General features: G+C 34.3%; 1 long non-coding RNA gene across 1 annotated transcript; it reads left to right on the top strand.

The window, feature by feature from the left end:
• The first annotated feature begins 3,378 nt into the window (after window positions 1-3,378).
• On the top strand, window positions 3,379-4,076 carry LOC136224122 (uncharacterized). The gene is made up of 2 exons (XR_010686295.1): window positions 3,379-3,771; window positions 3,851-4,076. It is a non-coding gene; the product is annotated as an uncharacterized lncRNA (long non-coding RNA).
• Window positions 4,077-10,219: the final 6,143 nt, after the last annotated feature.

The raw sequence follows: 10,219 nt of genomic DNA, 5'->3' as shown, positions 1-10,219 counted from the left end.
ATTAAAAATTGGTTGAGTCACGTATTTATTATGAATTACAAGCTTAAATCACTATTTGGACATCGATTGATCCAAAGAATCTTGTCATTTGGCGCTTGATCTATCCAAAATTTTATCATTTGCCCACTGAACTATCCCAATTGGTGAAATTTCAATCCAATTTGGATGGAAACTTAATAGAATTATTGACATGTGATGATATTTTGATAACTAGACTTGATAAATTTTAGTTTAGAGATTTGTTTTCTTGTTTTAATCTCATTAATTATTTAGGTAAATCAACTTTAAAACGCACGGCATGTCAAGCTCATATATCAAAATATCACCACATATTAAAAAATAACAAATTGTAACAAATTGTAATTCATAAGTGAATTTCATCTTGTAATTTATATAAAAATAACTATAATAACAAAGTAATAATTTATACATTCGTGTTGTCAAAGAAAGAAAAAAAAAAGAGAAAATGTGAACAAAAAAATGCTAATCTAGGGAATTGAACTCTCACCCTTATAAACATCTCCACTATATCTTTACCATTCAATCTAGCATTGTTTTTTTTATTATATATCTAAATCTATATACCTTTTAACCATAATTTTTTTAATAATTATCAAATTTTTTAAAAAAATTATGATCGGAGGCCCCCGTAAGTCAGAGGCCCTAGGCGGCCTTCCCCTGGAGCCGGCCCTGCTAGAAATTTGTGTTTGTACCATCTGGATAAATATTTTTACTAAATTAGGAACTTCTGACTTAACTTTTAAACTTTTAACATATACGTCCATATGAATTTGTTGCAATCATAAAAAACAGTAAAAATAATATCTAAAGCTATCCATAGACAAATAGGTTGGACCCCAAATGTATATATGCACAAGTTTAAAAATAGAACTAATTGTATTACAGTTTTTGCAGATGGTAATTTCATTTGTTTTGCTTGATAACAGATGTCATAAACTATATCGGTAGGATTTTGAATATCAAGAAGTTGTTAGGATATCTCAAATATCTTATAAAAAGAAAGATGCCCTAATCTAAAATGCCAAAAAATATATTTATTACATGTAGTTGCATAATTTTGTGAAAGAATGGATTTGCACTGCAAACAGGTTCAACTCAATGATATAATCCTTTATGTACTATAGCTAAACTAATCATTTTTCTTGGTCTGTGCATCATAGATTACAAATTGATCCTTAAAAAATCAACAAAATAGTTCAAAGTATATGTTAGTTTATTAACAAAAATAAGATTGTATGAAAAACTTAACACATAAATTACATCTTGAAAAACTAATACATCTGCGAATGAACATTACCAATTATGGCATGCAATTTCAAATTATTAGGAAAAACAACATACCAATTAGACATATATTTATAAGAACTAACAATATGATTACTTGATCCAATATCTATTATCCAAGAATCACTAAGAGATATTTGAGTAGAAGAAAAACTTATCACACCAACATAATTTGCAATTAAAGTCAGATTTTTTACAAGGTTGTAAAAGACGCTAGACGCTAGTCGGGTGGACAGGGCCGTTACTGATTAATCGGGAATTAATCGGGAAGGTTTTTTATTTTTTTGTTATTTAATATTTTTTTAAAAAATTAACATAAAATTTAAGGACCAATTTTTTCGAAAAGGCCGCCTAGGAGCCGCCTAGACCCGCCTAGGACCGCCTGAGACCGCACAGGAGGCCAAAAATTGGTCAACCGATTTATGCCGCCGATTAGTGAAAATAGGGACGGTGTTCTAAAACTCCCCGCCTAGGTGGCCGCCTTGGCCGATTTTTAGAACACTGTTTTTTATAATAGCATTACAAACAAATGAAACATTCTCTTTATCGAACTACATTAAACCATGTTGAGCTCGCACACAATTCTATGCTTGTAACATCTGAAACATTTGTTAGACTTGAGATTGAGTAAACATAACTTGTGTAGATTGAGTAAACATTTGCTTAAACTATTATGGCTTAAATAACTATTTGACCCGTAAGAATCCATAACAGTAAACTTAAACTGTCCTGGTCAATTAATGAAAAACCAAGAATCAATATAAAATTTCTCAAGTATAACATTTTGAAATTCCTAGAAAATAGAATTTGGCAACTACATCGGCAGAAACTATATTGCTCATGACCTACAAATTCCATCAAGTATAATATTCTCTTCTCATGTCACAATATGCACCATATTCAAATTGACCATCTCTGCTAGTTCTTGAATTTTATTTGAACAATGCTCAAGTATATATTGGCTTTTATGAGAATTTCCAGACAGTTGTTTGACATTTATGAAAGTGGGAAATATCATACCAAGTGTTGTCGCTACCAGATTTTTCAGACATGAACGTCGGAAGTTAAATCGGTTAATAGTTTTTCTTAGTTAAAACTATTTTTAGAGCCGCCACCAATCAAAATTAAGGCGTGATTGGACACCGAAATCGAGTAAATTTTAATGGATAAGAAGGTCTGCGAAATAAAGATTTTAGGTTCGTTTGTCAGTTACGTGTAGGGAAGAAAAACTTGATTAATCACCCTACCCCGCCCAAATATTGGTACTAAAAGGATGTGATTTTTGTGTTAACATTTGTCTAATATACTATTATTATATTATCATTTTTTGATATCGGTGCATAAACGGAGCAGTTTGATTAATCTTATTTTGACTGATTTCATACTCCTATGACATAGACGTATGAATTAGGTCGTTTGTTTATTAATTAATTTATTGCGGCTATTGTCATACCCCTAAAACATAGACGTATAGATTGAGCCATTTTATTTTAATTAAATATGTTTCGACCGATTTTATACCCCTATGACATATGCGTATGAACCGAGCCGATTTATATTACTTAAGTTTATTTTAGACCGATTTTATACCCCTATGACATAGGCGTATGACTTAGGTCGTTTCATCTTAATTAGTTTTATTTCTAGGCCGATTTCATACTCCTAGAATATAAACGTATAGATTGAGCCGATAATTATCGAAAGGAGTAATTAGTACACAAAACTATGAATTTGAAATAAATTGACCAAGTTGATATCTAAAGTAATAAGCATTAAGATAAGGAAAATTAAATCAGGAAGGACCTGATTAGTTATAGAATTCAATTTAGAAAGAGATTCCACTAACTTAGACTAGGTAGATTAAATCCCTAAACAAAATTAAGCTCAAACAAAAGACCAACTTAATTAAATCAATTAAATTGAAGGAAGGTTTAAACAAAACAAAAGAATATAAACAGAAAATGGGTTATCTGAATTCGATTTCTAGGCCCAAAAGATGAATTTCCGGAATTTTGTTATAAGCCCAACTCTTATTAATTCTCTAATATAAATAGCACCTACTCTGGACATTTAACCTAGCCCCCTTCATTTGCACTTTGCCGAAAGAACCCCTCTTCCCCTCCTAGACTCTTCCTATTCTTCACTGTTCATCTTCTCCAACCTTTGGAGGACGAACCAAGTTATAAGCCTATGGTCGCCGGCGGCACTCGAATCTCCTTACCTTTTCTGTTTTTAAACGTTTTCATGCGACTTTACTAGTTCTTCTCTCCATTTCAGACACTTTTGAGTGTTTTTCAATATTTTCTTTTGGGTTTTTATGGGTGAAACGAAGGTGGACTACTCCGATCTATTCCTTCTATGGGGTTTCTCGACGGTCCGAGCCATTTGTAGTGGTGGACGGCCGCCGATCGACTCTTTCGAGGTTCGTAGGGGTCCGATCTACTTATGCATGTTGTTTTTTCTAAGGTAAATCATATTTACATGTTTTTTCCTTGTGTTTTCCTTTTTATAGAAATGTGGCTAACTATTCCTGTCTTTTTCGGAGTTCTTTGAACCCGAAGTGTAGGTCTCAGGGTCAGCTACGGATTAAGGAAGTCGGAGACGTTTATTGGCGATTTCCTTGTGTTTGGTAAAGAGATTTTCCTAGGGTTGCAGCTGATTTGAAGCAAGGACGTCCCTTTTTTTTACAAATTTTGTACCTAATTTTGTACCTTTATTGTGGTTCGTGGATTTCCTGAATTAGCTAATGAAAGAGTTTCCCTTTTTTACAAGTTTGTGTCTTAATTTTGGCCCAGGGGTTCCTGAGTTTGGCTATTACAGAAAAGGACTCATTTTTTACAAAGTTTGTGTCTTTGGTTCAAAAGGTCCTATTTTTTACAAAGCTTGTGTTTTATTTTTTGGTTCAGGGGTTCCTGCAAAAAGGTCTCATTTTTACAAAGGCTTGTACTTTAATCGTTGGGTCAGGGGTTCCCTGAGTTTTTACTGTAAAAAAGGTCCCATTTTTTACAAAGCCTGTGCTTTAATTTTTTGTTCAGGGGTTCCTGCAAAAATGTCTCATTTTTATAAAGCTTGTGCTTTAATTTTTGGTTCAGGGGTTCCCTGAGTTTTTACTGTAAAAAAGGTCCAATTTTTACAAAGGTTGTGCTTTAATTTTTGGTTCAGGGGTTTCTTGAGTTTTCACTGTAAAAAGGTCTCATTTTTACAAAGATTGTGTTTTAATTTTTGGTTCAGGGGTTCCCTGAGTTTTCACTGTAAAAAGGTCTCATTTTCACAAAGGTTGTGCTTTAATTTTGGTTTGGGGTTCCCTGAGTTTTCACTGTAAAAATGTCATATTTTTTACAAAGGTTGTGCCTTTTATGTTGCTTCAAGGAAGAAACCTGAGTAGTGTAGGGAGTGCATAGGGAAATTTACAATAACAACTCAAAACAGAATAATGGTTTTTTAGAAACTCTTGTGTCTAAACATCTTGGGGATTTCTTCCAGATCTGGAAAGTAGTACCTATTTCCCAGATGTTTTAGAGTCTCTTTGTATTTTAAAACTTCTGTTCTAGTCTCCCAGAACCTGGGGGCCAGAAAATATGTGTTTAAATGGCATTGGATATTTAGGCATTAAAGTTTCCTCTTTTTTGGAAGGAGGTAGATCTAAGATCATTAAAGGAAACTTAATGGTTCTGTCTCTAGAACCTAGAGACAGAACTATAAAGAGTTTAATGATCAAGACTTTCCCTTTTTAGAGATGAAAGAAAGAGATGAAGTAGATGCAACTGAACTAAAAGTGCTCCAGTAATAATAAAGATTGGTTAACAAAGGAATAAAAAAAATTGGTATAGTAATGATTACCTTTTCTGAAGATCTGCACGAGAGAAGGAAAGAAGATTCAAGCTGTTTCTTTTCTTCTAATTCTTTTTTTTTTTTTATCTGTATCCTCCCCTTTTGGGTCCACCAGCACACTCTTTATATAGGCAGATTCTTTTAATTATTTAGTGCTAAATGTTCTTAATTAGTTTTGTTCACCTTAATTGTGATTGATTGTTGAATGAGTTTGGATTTGGACTTGGGCTTTAGGGCATTTTCTAGTTTGGATTAATAAAAATTTGAAAAATTTACATTTACATTCAATTTTTGAAAAATATCTACAACTATATCATAAAATAATTTGAATTTTGTCAAATTAAAAAACCATCATTTTCTTTAACCAATTCATGTATCAGTCATTAAAAAAAAGAAATTTTGAAATTCATAACTAGCAGTTACTGTGTGACATTTCTCAAATATGTTTTAATATTTTTGATATATTATTAATTAAATTATCCATATTGATTAAAGTAAAAATATTATTAATATTGATGAGTTTTATGTAAAAGACCCTAAAAATTTTGTAACTACCTTTTCCATTTCAAGAATAAAATGCTTATCATGGAAACATTAATTAGTATACAATACAATTGAATTTTTAATATATGAACTTCATCCTATTCATATATATATATAGCTTGTCACCCGTGCTTTGCACGGTAAGCCATCAGATTGTTTGAAAATTGAATTTTTAATATATGAACTTCATCCTATTCATATATATATATAGCTTGTCACCCGTGCTTTGCACGGTAAGCCATCAGATTGTTTGAAATTTTTATTACGTTAGAAATAGAATATGAAGCAAATCTAAATATAAAAATTGAATTAATACCTACCATAATTCATTTATATATTGTATAAGCCTTATTTATATACCGTATAAGCCTTAATTACTAATATTTCCATTAAAATCTCATTTATATATTGAATAAGTGTATCTATTTTGTTTATTTTTTATTCAAGTAAAGAATAATATTACCTAACAGAATTAGGAATATTAAATATATATTTACAAAAGTTTAATAAAATTCCTATCAAGTCAATACAATGTTTTATTAATATATGTTGAGATTTAATCCCTTTCATTTTCACTTTTTTCCAGCACAGGGTAATGCAATGCTTCATGTAACTTTCAAAATTTCTATTTATAATCAAAATCTACAAATCAAAGAAAACTCATATTAACTAAATAGCATCATATTTGAAGTACATTCATCAAACAAAGTTCTCCTAAAATCCCCCAAAAAAATCTAATATAAAGAGGTAATAAAGTTTAGAGTTAAAAAATCATAGTTGCTAAAAATCTCTTCCAATTAATGCTCTCTATTGTCAAAAAAATCTAATAATTAACTAAAAATTGTGTTCATGCAACATAACTTGATATGGTCAAATAAAATAAAATTGAAGAGTTATTCCTAGTCATAGTAACATCAACCAATTATCTCCTAATACATTCTGAATTTCACAATGAAGTTGCCAAATCAATTTAAATCAAACATGCGGAACACCTATTGTTTCAATCATGGCCCTCAATTGGGGTTCTCTTTCATGGATTCTGTAAACTTCATAATGCCATGGTGCTGAAACTCAAAGGTTTCTGTGAAGATCACAATTCCAAAAAATTAAATCAGTAGGGATTTTAGAAAGGCAAAAACATGGTAAAGAAAATGAAAGTATAGGGATGTGATCACATAGGAATAAATGTAAGAAAGTTATTACCATAATTGAACATGAGTTGGAGATACTTACATATGTTGAAACTTTAATTGGTGGTGTCAATTTGTGGAGGTCATAGAATAGTATATGAAAAAACCATAAACCATCATATGAAATATACCTCCATGTAAAATCAATGGAAACCTCAATCAAGCTATAAAGATAATAAACAAATTCAAGAAAAAGTAGAGGCATGTCATAACATGGGGAGTAAAAAGAAGGCAATGCATACATATATCATATTAGCAATTCGGTCCAATATTCATTGGCAGCAATGAAGAAACTTAACTCAGAAAATCAGAGTTAATGGATAAGTCAGCAATTAAGGTCTGGCTTACATTGGCTAATGATTCTCCTACTGCTGCTGATGTGCAAATCTGCAAATGAGTACAATAATAAACAACTATTATTTCCCAGTACTTGAAAAATTCCATAAATTCGAGCCAAATGTGCACCTTTCATGGCGGGCTGGCCTCTACATACAACAACAACAAAGCCTTAGTCCCGAAATGATTCGGGGTCGGCTAACATGAACCATCATATAAAACCGTGAAAATCAAGTCGTGTCAGCGACACAGATTCGCTCCCTCCACTCCGTCCTATCCACTACCATATTTTCCTCAATTCCCAATAAACTCATATCACTCTCGATCACCCTCCTCCAAGTTTGCTTAGGTCTTCCCCTACCCCTCACCACTACATCCCTTTGCCACTCTTCGGTTCTCCTAACCGGCGCATCAAGCGCTCTACGTCTCATATGGCCAAACCACCTTAGTCGGTTTTCTCTCATTTTATTCTCAATAGATGTAACCCCTACTTTTGTCCTAATTATTTCATTACGCACCCGGTCCTTTCTCGTGTGACCACACATCCATCTCAACATACGCATCTCCGCCACCGACATCTTATGGATGTGGCAGTGTTTCACTGCCCAACACTCCGTACCATATAACAATGCTGGTCTAATTGCCGTCCGGTAGAATTTTCCCTTCAATCTATTAGGCATGCCGGGATCACAAAGGAAACCCGTAGCACTCTTCCACTTCGACCAACCAGCTTTAATCCTATGGGCAACATCTCCATCTACTTCTCCATCCGTTTGGATAATAGATCCTAAATACCGGAAGCAATCCGAGGCCTGAACAACTCTCCCATCTAGGGTGATTGTCCCTGCCTCCCTACTCCTACGGCCGCTAAACTTACACTCCAAATATTCTGTCTTACTTCGACTCAACTTAAAGCCTCTAGATTCTAGAGTTTGCCTCCATAGTTCCAACTTCATCTCCACTCCTTCTTTCGTCTCATCAACCAACACAATATCATCTGCAAACAGCATGCACCATGGTATACCATCTTGAAGTGAACTTGTTAGTTCATCCATAACGATGGCAAAAAGAAATGGGCTTAGTGCGGAACCTTGATGCACTCCAATCGTAATAGGAAACTCTTCAGTTTTCCCAACACTAGTACGTACACTCGTGCATACTCCCTCATACATGTCCTTTATGATGTCAATATATTTCCGCGAAATGCCTTTCCTTATCAAGGCCCACCAAAGTACTTCCCTTGGTACCTTATCATATGCTTTCTCCAAGTCAATGAAAACCATATGCAAGTCTTTCTTCTTATTTCGATAGTGCTCCATTAATTGTCTCATTAGATGGATGGCTTCCATAGTTGATCTTCCCGGCATAAAGCCAAACTGGTTTTCCGAGATCTTCACCGTCCTCCTTAGCCTTTGTTCAATCACTCGCTCCCAAAGTTTCATAGTGTGACTCATTAATTTGATTCCCCGATAGTTGGCACAATCTTGGACATCGCCTTTGTTCTTATACAAAGGGATTAAGGTACTTTTCCTCCATTCTGATGGCATCTTATTGTTTCTCCAAATTTTGTTGAAGAACGTCGTCAACCATTCGATTCCTCTTTCTCCCAAACATCTCCAAATCTCAATAGGGATGCCATCAGGTCCTACTGCTTTCTTCAACTTCATCTTACTTAATGCCATTTTGACTTCACCCTTTTGAATTCTCCGCAGGCATTCATGATTTATCATATCGTGATGGATACTTATATCTCCAACATCTTGTTGGCGATCTCCATTAAATAAGTCATCAAAATAGGACCTCCATCGTTCCTTGATATCCTTATCTCCAACTAGGACTTTCTGGTCCACATCCTTCACACATTTAACTTTTCCGAGATCTCGCGTATTCCTATCTCTCATCCGAGCAATTCTATATATGTCTCTTTCCCCTTCTTTCGTATCCAATCTTGTATACAGATCCCGATTCACCTTTGCTCTAGCATCTCGTATGACCTTCTTTACTTCCCTTTTAGCCTCTTTGTATTTTTCGTAGTTCTCGTCACTCCTACATTTCCCCAATAGTTTATAGGATTCTCTCTTACTCTTTACTGCTTGTCGTACTTCTTCTGTCCACCAAGATGTGTCCTTACCCGGTGGCATGCTACCTTTAGATTCCCCTAGAACTTCCTTCGCTACTTCCCTTATACTATGCTCCATCTTATTCCATATTGAATCTATATCTGAATCCATATTGCAAGTCCAAATATCTTTTTTGGTCATCTCATCCACAAATTTTTGTTGATTCTCCCCTTGCAATTTCCACCACTTAATCTTAGTCTCTACTTGAGGTGTTTGTTTTCTTATACATTTCCTACTTCGAAAATCTAGCACCACTACTCTATGTTGGGTTGTCGTACTCTCACCAGGGATCACCTTACAATCAATATAACTCTTTCTCCAAGCACTCCTTACTAAGAAGAAGTCAATTTGGCTCGCATTACCGCCACTCCGATAAGTCACTAAGTGGGATGTTCTCTTCATAAACCATGTGTTCATGATACTCAAGTCATAGGCTGATGCGAATTCCAAAATATCATTTCCTGCTTCATTCTTATCTCCAAAACCATACCCTCCATGAACACTCTCAAACCCATCTCGCCTAGAACCCACGTGTCCATTGAGATCACCCCCTAGTACCATTTTTTCATCCCTAGGAACCTGTTGCACCACTTCCTCTAAGTCATCCCAAAAAGCTTATCTTATAGACACATCTAATCCTATTTGTGGCGCATATGCACTAATGACATTCACAACCTCATCCCCTATCACTAGCTTAACACTCATAATTCTATCGCTCTTCCTAGACACCGCTACTACCTCATCAATATACTCCCTATCAATAAGAATACCTACTCCATTTCTACCCTTATCCTTTCCTGAGTACCAAAGCTTCCTGGCCTCTCCATAACTCTTAAAATTTCAATCGATCTCTCAATGGATCTGATAGAAAACATGCCAATGATAAAACAAAAA

The sequence above is a fragment of the Euphorbia lathyris genome, chromosome 3 (assembly GCF_963576675.1).
Source record: "Euphorbia lathyris chromosome 3, ddEupLath1.1, whole genome shotgun sequence".
In the NCBI taxonomy this organism is placed as follows: domain Eukaryota; kingdom Viridiplantae; phylum Streptophyta; class Magnoliopsida; order Malpighiales; family Euphorbiaceae; genus Euphorbia; species Euphorbia lathyris.
This window is presented reverse-complemented; position numbering and strand designations above follow the sequence as displayed.